Here is a 13362-nt window from a genome sequence, read left to right as displayed (position 1 = left end):
GTGAAAGTCAAATGCTAGATCACTCTCTGTGTCCATAAGTCCCTGACTGATGGGTCAACTGTACAGGTGTGTGGACAATACAATATTTTCCAAGGGATGGATGACTGACAAAAGTATAATATTATGCATTCCTTGGCATGTATTATTTGTCAATGGCTCTGACAATAACTGACTGTGTCAGCCAATCCTGAGTAACTCTTGGTTCTGTGTGAGAACACTGACAGTACCTTATTTGCAATCATTTGCAAATGTAGCCAGTCTGAGGTCAATGACAGTGGCCTTGACTGCAGAGAAGAGAATGTCTAGGAGGAGTAGTCCCAGGAATGATGCGTGTGTGCGTAGTCCACTGGGTGACTGGCCTCATTGTAGTGCTGGACTACAAAAGCCTACCTTCCCAGATAATGACTGTCAGACACTTGGCTACCCAATGGCTGACATGCAAGTTTGTAAATAACCTCTACAGTGTGTCCACAATACCTGATAGCCTAATCTTGTCAAATGACATTGATGTTCCTGTCACCAGGCTACACATGGGAAAGCTCACAGTAGCTGTCTGTGAGGTACCAATATATGCCAAAACACACATGCATGCAGTTCTGTCAACATCAGGTGACGTTATGGCAACGTCATAGTTCCTGTTGGTGTGTACAACTTGAGACATATCACAACGGACTGTATGCAGACACATGAATGAACGTGCAGACTCTGTTTCCAGTGGGCATGCTCCTACCCTTCAGCTGCATTACACCTTCACCTAGGAAGATGGCTCAATACACAGAAAAAACAATTGGCTTATCATGTGGTGTCATTTTAAGGGGACCAGTAAATGTCTGCCATGATGACTTTCTCAACAGACCTCGGTGCTTTGCCACAGGTGGTTTCATCTGTCATCCCTGGCAGATTTTGTGCTGGACAAGGCTTCTGACATCACCATAGTGCATCTTATAGGCAGTGTCTCATGGTGAAACATTCCATACATGAAACACCATCTTCAAACAACATCATGGTTATGCTGGTGTCATTTTACGGGGATCCAGTATCTGTCTGCCTGGGATGACATGATTGACAGATCTCAATGCTTTGCCAGATATGGCCTGCATCTGTCACCTCTGGGCTTCTGGATACCAGCCAAGGCTCTTGCCACCCCTATAGTGCCTTTATAGGTGGTGTTCCAAAGACCAAATTACCACCGTAACAGCTACAAACAAATGCAATCTGAGGGTCATGCTAGAAGTTTAAATCTCAAAATACACTTGCTCAAAGCACTCCTTAAAATGGAGAATATAGACATTTGTGCTGTAACAAAGACCTGGTTCAAGGCAACAGAAAGCACCCCTGCACTATCAGGCTATAACTCATTCCACACCTTTTGGCCCCAGAATTTGAACTGAAGCTCCAAAGGCAGTGTTTATTCCATATTCATAAAGAATGCACAGACTTAATATTAGGGTCCAACCTAACACTATCATACTGCGTGACTTCAACTACCCCTCCATTAACTGGGAAAACTACTCACGTACCAATACACTTGATGAACGTTTCCTGGAATTCATTAATTCCAATGTCCTGGACTAGCTTGTTCTTACCCCCACTAGAGGTAGCAACATCCTTGACCTGGTCATTACTAACATGGGCAACCGTTGCTGTACACCAATAGTCAACTCCTCCCTGGTTAGATCCAACCATAAACTAATCACCCTGGAAATCCCCACCCACCGCAAAGGTAGCAACCATGAAAAACTTCTCCAAAGCTAACTTTGGGCTCCTAAATATAGAGGTGGCTAACTTCATGGCACCCATGCAAATGGAGAATAGTTGCATGACTGCCAAATCATACACCAATGCACTGTATGAAAACGTACACAAATGCATGAATCTCACCATACCCAATAAAACCAAGACGCTCTCCTCCAAAAAAAGGAAGCCAATCTGGTGGTCTCCTGCCATAAACAAACTCTACAACAGCAGGAGGAAGCTGATGTGGAATAAGGTGAAGTCCCAAGACTAGAAAAATTCCCTTATCAGCCTCAACAAAAAGCTGAGATCCCTCATCAAATCCTCTAAAGCTAGCTATGAAAACAGAATTGCAGCAGATAGTAAAGACAACGACAAAGCCTTCTGTATTTATGTAAAGAATCTCCATGGCAATACCCATATTTGCTATGAGCTACTGTATAATGGTACCTCCTATACCAAGACAACCGATATTGCCAATACACTGACCGGCAGATTCAATGCCAACTTTACCCCTCTCCCCCCCAAAGGACCAATCACAATACCAGTAGATTGCCAGGCACCCAGTATTACTGCAGCATAGGTTAAAACAGCACTGTCCAAGGCCAAAAATACAACTTCTATGGGACCTGACAATATCCCTGGCTGTGCTCTATATGAACTACAGAGTGAACTGGCACCTCACCTGTGTACTCTATTCAATCACAGCCTCACCTTAGGCTTTGTCCCTACCAAATGGCGCACTGCTACAGACATCCCTCTCTACAAAGGAGGAGCAACTACAGACCCTGGGAACTATTGCCCCATTAGCCTGACGAGTCTAATATGCAAAGCTATGGAACTCATCATCATGCACCTAATAAACAAGGATATAGAAAATCTCCAAACTCTGGATCCCAACAGTTTAGTTTTGTGAAGGGTAGCTCATGCCTGGTCAACTTGGTTGACTTCTTTGAGTCAGTCACCAGAGCTGTAGATGAAGGCAAGGTGGTTCATACCGCCTACCTTGATCTGGTCAAGGCCTTTGATATCATTCCCCACTCAGGAATCATAGAAAAACTCACTAAGCTAGGCATCAACCCCTATATAACCAGGTAGATTGCAAAGTGGCTCACAGATAGAACCCACAATGTGAAAGTAGCTGACTCCAAGTCAGTCTGCCAATCAGTCATGAGTTGAGTCCCACAGGGTTGGGTCCTGGGTCCTCTCCTGTTTGGTATCTACTTCTCTGAAGCCCAGGTCAACACAAAGGGACTCTGGCTGACAAGGTTTGCAGATGATTGCAAGTTGGGAGCTATTATAAACTCCCCAAGTGATGTTGACATCCTACAGAAAGGTCTCACTGAGACCAATGACTGGTGTCAGAACCATGGCCTTAAGTGCAATGCCAAAAAATGTGTCATCATCCCCTTTGGGAAAAAAACAGTTCCCATGAATTACCACATCGATGTTAGTCCACTGAACACAGAAGGCATTATGAGAGATCTGGGTACACAGGTTGACAGCAACCTCTCTTCTGACCACCACATTGCCCCTGTGGTCAGAAAGTCCTTCTATGTGGCATATCTCATTACTAAGGGTTTTGCATCCAGGAAGAAAGAGGTCATTGTCTCCCTCTACTCTTCCCTCATTAGGCCAATCATTGAATACAATGCCCCATTTGGCATGTACCTCACTAGACACCTGCAACAACTGGAGAGGCCGCAAAAGTACATCACAAAGAGGATCCTAGGCCTTAAGCACTTGTCCTATACGGACAGACTCAAAAAACTCCAACTATTCTCTGTCTCATCTCACCTACTTAGAAGTGATCTCTGCTTGACTTACAAAGCCATGTCTGACCCAGCTCTGTTAGAAATGTTACATCTAAAAAAATCCTATTCTCAACGCACCACACACTCCAGAGACCTCAGCCTCATTACCACAATCAACAGAACTTGCTGGAGGGACAGGTTCATAACACAGAGACTGCTCATGCTATGGAATAGACTTCCCATACATGTCAAGCAGAGCACCTCACTGGCTCTCTTCAAGAGAAAACTTGATAAGTGGATGGGAAATAGAAAATTCACCCCAAAGATCACTCCAGTGGCTCTACTCGACAGAGGCACTGGGAACTAAGATCAGGTGTCATGATGCAAGGGTAATCCTATGTACTAGGCTTGTAAAGAACCCACGGCCATTAGTCTAGAACACACCTATGAACCTATGAACACTAGGAATGCCACTACTAAACTCCACTCACTCGATGGTGTCCCCACCTTGGAAGATGTAGACTTTTGCGCAGTCACACACACCTGGTTCAGGGCTGTAAACAGCACTACACCTATTCCAGGCAAAACGTCCTTCCACATGTTGAGAACCCATAGTGAAAGTGTGCCAGTTAATGCAGGTGGTGTATCCATAGTCATTACAGATAGATACACAATCAGATTGGCTAAACAGTGTGATTCCCCGGAGACAATGGAAGTGCTATTCAGTGTTGGTAGTCCATCTAATGAAGCCATTGGCAGATACAGGGCAACTCCTTGACTCACAAAACCTGCTGTGCATACTTGAATCTACTTGTGTTCATCAAGCTACATCAAAGTACCATGGTGTGGGATGATTTTCACTAAACACCAACTGTGTTGGTTACTCATACTCTGGCCAAAGGTTATTCCACATTTTTAAATACAATGCCCTGAACCAGTGGAGTGACATCCCCACAAGGGGTGCCAACATACTGTATCAGGTGCTTACCAGTATGGGTGACACTGTAGCACCTGCACTGTGAGGTCCTCCATGGTACGACCTGACCACAGCTCGTTGCTGCATGTAAGACTCACACTTGAACCCCTCTTTCACAAAACACAGATGTAAACTTCAACAAAGCAAAGGATAACCTCCTATGGAATGGTATAACTGGCATGACTGCACCACCAACCTCAGATGGGACAGGCAAATACAATGGCCTCTACAACAATGTTTTATCCAAACACCTGTACAACTGCATAGATTTTGCTGTAACTGACAGGAGGACAAGAAGTACCTCATGGCACAGTAAACTGGAAGCAGTTATACAATCCCCTAGTTATCTCATTCTCCTACAAGCGGGTCTTTATGAGCATATGCCTGTTCACATACTCATGGCCATAACTTCATGCAAATGTGTATGTAGTATCATTTCCATAGGTAACAGCAATGCTCCTGGTAAGTAGCACATCATTAGCAACACCTGATGTACAGACACAGGAGTGATAGACCTGGGCACACAGGCCTGGCCACACATGTTTACACCTACTTTAAGAAGAGTAGTATATCATGCTCATGTTATTAGTGAGGGCAGTGTCACCTGATAATGATGTAGTTATAACCTAACTGTAGTCTACCCTCAGCATGGCATTAGTTCACTGTAATGGCCATTTTCTCATGTACCTTTGCAGGTACCAGTGGTAATTGCACACATCACAAAGTTTCCTCACACGGGAACTTCAAGTCCTCAGTATTTGTCCTATGGGGATCATGTGCAATAACTGTCATTGTAGTTTGTGTCATGTAGACCACTCCAAAGTAATCTCTGCCTTGCATACAGACCAATGCCTGACACTGCTGTATTGCAAATGCTGCATATCTGTAAGTGGATTGGTACACGTATTACTCACTGTAAGGACATTACCTGGTATGTGATGTTAATAATACATGCTGGTCGAGGAGATCTGTGTACCACACTTTCACAAACTGTTGAAACACACCCCCACCTAATGGCAAGCAGTGCACCTCATTGGCAATCCTCAGATGCCATCTGTATGATTGCCTGGTTGACTGTCATGTCACTGCAGGGCTTCTGCATGTGTCCCTTGTGGACAGGGGCAATATGTGCTGTTTGTGTAAATAAGGTTAAGAATGTGACTAGGATTTTATGGGTCCTAGGCCCATTAGGCTACTAATGTATAATGATCCTATGATTCCATACCCTGATGTAAAATGCTCTAACATCTGCACACACACACACACACAAACACACACACACACACACACACACACACACACACACACACACACACACACACACCTGACTACAGTGAGAATAGCACCACTATCAATTCATATGTACAGAATGCTGCACAGCATACACAGTGCAAGTTGGCTGTAATTAGATTAGAACCCCCACCTATCTAATGGTACACACTAAAGATCACAGTACTTAATGCACATGCCAAACCCAAGTGTGCTATTAACATCTATATTAGGTAATGTTATGGCAGACGACATCAGCAGGCCTTGTTCTGGTCAAGACTTTGGAGGCACACGTCACCTGCAACAGCCAAAATACTGCAAAACCTCACCTCTTTCTATGTCAGTGTGGTGATCATATTTATTTTGTAGGGAAATGTGCATACACACACACACACACACACACACACACACACACACACACACACACACACACACACACACACACACACACACACACACACACACACACACACACACACACACACCAAGTGGGCTGGAGTGAGATTAAAACCCCCACCTATCTAGTCTTATACACTACTGATCACAGTATTTACAGCACGCATCATGGCTTAAGTCTGACATTACAATGGCAGTTTATACTGTTATGGTACATGGCATTGGCAGGCCTTGTGGAAGAGAGGGGCTTGGAAGCCAGCAGCAACTGCAAGGACCAGCAAGTGCAGGCCCTTTGACATTTATAAATCAATGTGGGATTCCAATTTGTTATGCATGGGGATGTATATATATACACACACACACACACACACACACACACACACACACACACACACACACACACACACACACACCAAGTGTGCTGGAGTGAGATTAGAACCCCTACCTAGCTAGTCTTACACATTACAGATCACAATATTTACATCACATGGCACAGCTTAAGTCTGGCATCACAATGCTAGTTGGTACTATTAAGATACTTGGCATCGGCAGGCCTTGTGGAAGTGAGGGGCTTGGAGGCTGGCAGCACTTGCAAGGGCCAAAAAGTGCAGGCCCATTGACATTTGGAAAGCAATATGGGATTCGCTTTTGTTGAGCATGGAGATGCACACACATACCCACACCAAGTGGGCTGGAGTAAGATTAGAACCCCTATCTATATAGTCTTACACACTACAGATTACACAGTATTTAGAGCACATGACATGCCTTAAGTCTATTTTATATGTGACTGCAGGAGAAAACTAGTGGAGTACATAAACTAGGCTTGTGTTGAACAGGACGCGTGGGCTGCAGAGTGTCATTGCTTCTCAACTCTTCTCTGCATCTAGTAACCTTGCAGTCAGAAAACTGTTTGTTATCCCAGCTATGTGTCTACAGTAGCCATTTTGGCCATATGTGGCTGTTTGCATTTGGATGGGCAAGCCTGTGGGCAAAAACAATGTGCCCTGTCAATGAGTGCATACACAACATGATACATAACACCATCCATTCACCTGCTGGTTTATGTGTTGTGACATCCAGCAGGCACAGGTGGCTGTAGGGCAGTGCATTATCTACTGTTGAGCCCTTACATTTGGTCCTTTGAGCAACATTATATATGTGTCATACTGCAGCTTCAATCACCAGTATCAGGGTATGTAGAATAATACAGATATACACAGACCTGTAAACATATATCTGTAGATGACAGGGACGTAAGTATACATGGAGGTGTGCATATGTGTGTGTGTATGTGTGTGTGTGTATGTGTGTGTGTGTGTGTGTGTGTGTGTGTGTGTGTGTGTGTGTGTGTGTGTGTTTGTATCATATATGCATATGATTTGTGTACATGTATGGGTGAGATAGAGATGTACGTCTATATAAATATATGTGTGTGTGTGTGTGTGTGTGTGTGTGTGTGTGTGTGTGTGTGTGTGTGTGTGTGTGTGTGTGTGGGTCTACTTCAGAAGACTGAAAAAACAAAAGACTGAATCCCAAAAGATTGAAAATTCAAAATACTGAATGATGGAATTTGCCCCTTCTCCACTTATATGCAGTCTTGGAGTTGGTATATATAGATAGCAGGGGGTGTGAGGGACTTGCCTCCTGCATTAAAAATGTGTTCATTATTTTGAATTTTCAGTCTTTTGACTTTTCAGTCTTCTGAAGTAGACCCATGTGTGTAGTGTGTATATAGATTTATATATACATACAGGTATATATATATATATATATATATATATATATATATATATATATATATATATATATATATATATATATATATATATAGGTCTCCTTCTGTTTGTTGAAAACACAGTTTATTGACAAACAGAAGGTCAAACCCACTTAAGCGAAAGTGCACTACATCAGAAGTACACTTTCGCGAAAGACGATTTGCCGAAACACGTTACAGTGGGGATAAGGAAATATATCCTTTTCCCCACTGTAGTGCGATCTCGGAGATAGTATATTTAAGTAGGGGGTGTGGGGGATGCATCCCCCCACATGGTGGGTGCAGGGGGGCTTGCCCCCCTGCAAAACAGTGTTTACAGTAGTTTTTTATTTTTTTTTCCGATTCTGTGAACCGGCTTTCCCGAAAGTGCACTTTTGATGTAGTGGACTTTCTTGGAAGTGGGGTTTTACTTTTCTTTTTCGAGATCTGAAATTTCAATAAAGAAAAGTAGACTCATGTGTGTGTGTGTGTGTGTGAGAGTGTGTGTGTGTGTGTGTGTGTGTGTGTGTGTGTGTGTGTGTGTGTGTGAGTGTGTGATACTTACAGACAGATACGTATACATATATGTATGTAGCTGTCGACATATCTATATATGACAAGTCATTTTGAGTAGGGAGCAACAGAATTTCCCTCTGCTTAACTAAGTGTATGAGTATGCCCAATGCGACTTTTGCTAGTTATAAATTGACTCCAGCCCACACTTATCTGTACTCCAGTCCAGAATTTGTGTGCGACACAAAATGACATCTGTCTCTGTTTCTGCACTGCTGCATGTCACTGAACTTGCCTATGACCTTCTTCAGTTGTGTGACATACTTAATATGTCACAAAGGTTAATAATATTACACCGCACACATGCTGACAGTCTGTAGCACAAACAGTAATAATGCCTGTCATCCAAAATAAATGGCTACATCTAGATTAGAACCATGAATGCCACCACACAAACTAATCACCCTAGTCCTTTGAGCCATATAAGCTTTTTGACAGACAGGATAATTCATCACACAATGAGCTACATAAATATGTATATTGTTATTCCTGCTCTAAGTAAGATATGAAATGTATTATCAATTTCTATGTTACTGCCCTGAAAATGCCTGACATGCTGATATACCAGTGATGAGTTTCTGTTACAGCAGTTACAAGGGAACACTGCTGTGTTGGTGGTGGTGGAACACCACCACATTTACTGCTGGGATACATGGTAGCCTGACTATCATGTCACCCCACTGTGTAACATCTCCCTTGACAGATGTAAAAGAAGGTAGTAGAATGGGTATTTGTAGTCCCCTGTGGATGTAATTTCTGTCTACGTAGCCCACTATATTTACTTGCATGATGTACAGGATCCATACATACAATGCCATATCATAATAATCCTCAGAAATACTGTGAAGGTTACGGACTTACCTTGCAAATGCAGCAGCTGACACAACCATAGTTGGGGGCTGACTCTGATGCAAGCAGTATAGAGCCAATACATAAGCAGTTACAGGATGTGTGGGTTGCCTGCCATCAATTTTAATGTCTGTATGTGAGTAGGAGTAAGGTGTCAGTCTGTAGGTCCCTAGGTTGTCAGTGAATATGCTATGCATTGCCTCTTAGCCAATGCCAGGCCATATTGAGCACCCTTAAGTCTGCCTACAGGGACATCAGCAGGGGGTTCCTCCACTGAGTCCTCCTGTGACTGTGGCTGTGGTGATGTAGTCACTGGTGGGGGGGTGTATCCCATCCCTTTGCTGATCCTGCTGCAGCTGCTTCCTCGGGATCATATTGTGCAGCATAGCACATACTGCAAATATATTTGCACATGTGGCTGGAGAATACTGCAGGGCTCCACCGGATATTTCAAGGCACTGGAACCGTGACTTCAGCAGCCCAAACATGTGCTCTATGATGTTCCTAGTTTGTGCATGTGCCTCATAATGGCGTTCGTCTGTGGGCATGTGTGCATTTCTAATGGGTGTCATCATCCACAGTTCCAGGGCATCCAGGGCATAGCCAGCATCCCCCAGTAAATGGTGATGTGGGATGTTCCCCCAGCAAACATCAGATACAGCTGTGATGTGTGCCAGATATGGGAGCTGTGATAACTGCCAGGGTTACCAGCACACACAGTTAGGATAATCCCCTGGGCATTGCACACAACCTGGTAGTTGATGCAGTGGCACCCCTTGCGGTTAATGTAGATTCTACCCTGCTCACCAAGTGGAGCACTGATGTGTACATGGGTGCAATCTATGGTTCCCAGTACCTCAAGGTAGTGTGCTACAAGGTAGAAATATTGCTGGCCCTCACCTCATGGGAGAGGGGAAAAGATATGCTCACTGGCATGTGGTAGTCTAGCATCCAGGAACTGATGGAGTATCCCGGATGTAGATGCATGTGACACCCCCATCATGTCCCCAGTTGGTCTTTGAAAAGTACCCATAGCAAGTATCCTAAGGGCTACACATAACTTTGTTTCCATTGGGATGGGTTCCCCTCTGTTGGTTCTGCCTCTGACTTGAGGGTGGCAGAGCTCAGTGAGTTCTTGTAATATGTTCCTATCCATCCTGTATCTCTCTGCAATCTCCAGCTCATGTAGCTCCTGGAAAGTTACCCTGGGGCTGAACACTCTTCTCCTTCTCTGCCTAGACCTACTGTCAGCAGCACCAACAGCAGTGACTTCAGCATCTAGCACATACAGATGTAGCAGACTTTCAGCAGCCTCTAGCAATATTTCAGTTAAAACTCCCACGTATGAACACCAATGGCCCAAAGTATTGGGGAAAAACAGAATGTAGGATGTATGCATATTTTATAGAGGTCTGCTGTAGGTGCAGCATGTGTGAGTGGCTAATTATTAAGCGTTTCAGCTGCCTAGAATGTGATTAACACCATTTAATGGCCCTAGTTTATTGTGTGGTGCACATAGCTTATACACATTAATAAATATTCTTTGGAAATATCTCCTTTCCATTTATTGCTACCTATGTCACCACTGTCACATGTGTGGTGTACAGTGCAAACATGTTCAGCTATGTGCTGTGCAGCATAGGTTACATAAAAGTCAAAATCAATAATTGAATATATCTGGTTTTAATTGCTTGTTGCCTATGTCATCATTGTGATCTGGGCAGTCTTTCCGTGTGAACACACTCATCTATGCAGCATACAGTGCAAACATGTACAGTGGGAATTAAACAATCCTAAAAGTGACTGGACACACACCCCTGCTGGCATTCACATCCACTAGGAATATCAACAAAGTGCGGGAGCCTACATGAAGGGGCTATGCGAACATGATTAATCCACTTTGCTATTCAAGACATCCACCTCATTTGCATACATATCCATGCTGACAGCCTAGAAACAGTTCAGAGCCATATGACAGCTCCAGTGCACCATTGTATGGCATAGACGCAGGGAGCTATAGTACATTTCTAACATATAATGAAAAATGCACATTTATTATTTATTTTATTTCTTGTTTTGTATTAAGCATGTTTGTGGACTGCAGCACTCACTGCAAACAAGCATAGATTATTAAAGCAAAGAAAATATTATTTTAACTTATCCACTTCCTCTTTCTGACATCTGCAATATTATTTTTGCATATATCTGTATGTGGTACTACAGTTTCAGAGGACGTATGTCCAAATTTCTTCTGATTTACAGCCCCTTTTCTCTGTGTAGATCCCTGTATGTGGAAAAATTCTGTGTACACTGCAAACACTGGCACAAGGTCTACATGGATGTCTTTCCACTTGTTGGATTGCTCAGCCTGAATCATGTGCATAAGATTCACCTGCTTATCAGGCAATTTGCATTCCTCAATATTTTCCCTGTTTGCACGTGCGTGCATGCTGTTAAGTGACGCTTACTGACTCTAAAATTGTTTGTACACAGAAAAAAATCATGTAGGCATTATTGAATTCCTCTGATAAACTTCCAGTGTTAAAATAACTGAATAACCTTGCTACAATGTTTGGGATCCTTAAACAGCTCCACATTTAGGATATTCCCTCTTCATGTCTTTGAATATTAGCAATTTGCTTATTATAATTACCTAGGGGGTGGATAACTATTTTTATTTTATCACTACAAACCAAAGCACTTGCAGAACCACCAAACAAAATGCCTGTTCAGGTCAGTGAACCAAAAAGATTTATTTAACGCCACAAAACAATAACTTGCATTTTTGTCCTTAGACGTCATCAGAATGAATGGTTAACCAAGCTAGTAATCTCCTTAAATAACCCTCCCTTCCCTTTGACAAAACAATTAACCAATTAAAACATTTAGTATAATTGAATGTAGTGCATTCAAAGTGCAACTGTAAAAATGCAACTATAAAAACTCCTAAAACAAATAGTTACTTGTTACAGTAACAGATTTTTTAAAAAGCAGATTTTTAAAAACATTGAATCACATAATTAATATGTAAATACATAAAATGCAGGCCATCAAATGTAATATAATAGAAATAAGTAAAAAAAGATGTGTCACACCAAAGTTTTAAATTGTGTTGAAACAAAACCACTGTGGTAAACTAGTAAAACACTGCCATCTACTGATCAAGAAATAATGCTAAATGAAAGCATTATAGTTTAGCAGATCTAAGTTTAAGGACAGGGGCTAAAGAAATATAGTCATTCTAGCCTGGTTCGCTGTTGGCCTCCAAGCTCAACTGCCAAAATATTCAAATTATATTGTCTTCTTTTCTTATTCAGACCCTGTTGAAGCTCCCTTTCTACCTGAGTTTCAAAGTTTTTTAACTGGGGGTGAAGGGGTGTATTGTAAGTACTTTTTCTCTTAATCAAGTTCATGCCCCCCCTTTTTTCTCAAAAACAATTTTAAGTCAATCAGAACATTCGTAATTTGACTTCTGTTACTACGTACAAACTTCAAACCTTTACTAAACAAACTAAAGTATGTGCAGTCGATGTCCAGGCTACTATAATTGTATATACTAAAAGTGTGATAATTGTGCCTGTACCCCTCGACTACTATACCATTGTCTTGTATCAAACTACAAGTGGGGCTAATAGGGGTTAGTATCTCCTCCTGTTTGAATATTCCCCCCTGTTGGGGTAGTAGTTGACTGGTGTTCTTTGTTTTATTCTCTCAGATCTCCTCAGTGTGGGAAAATCCAAAGGGTCATTCAAGTCGTACCCCCCATAGCTTCCCCAAAAGGATAATTACTATAGCCCCCTCCATGACCCCATTCTCGGTAGTCCAAATCTTCTCCCTGTAAATCATCGCCCATATGGTCAGAAATATACATCGGTGTACCAGGTATCTGGAACACAAATAATCTCATAGTAGATAAATTCTAACTATGCTTTAAATTTACCGATCTTATTCTTTAAAATCTTTACATTAATCAAAAGACAGCTGAAATCCTTTCTCAGATTATCAGGTTTGCATATTCGCTTTTCCAAACTATTCTTACTAAAAAACTTCTTAAC

The sequence above is a fragment of the Protopterus annectens genome, chromosome 7.part0, assembly GCF_019279795.1.
Source record: "Protopterus annectens isolate FY-2018-M chromosome 7.part0, PAN1.0, whole genome shotgun sequence".
In the NCBI taxonomy this organism is placed as follows: Eukaryota; Metazoa; Chordata; order Ceratodontiformes; family Protopteridae; genus Protopterus; species Protopterus annectens.
This window is presented reverse-complemented; position numbering follows the sequence as displayed.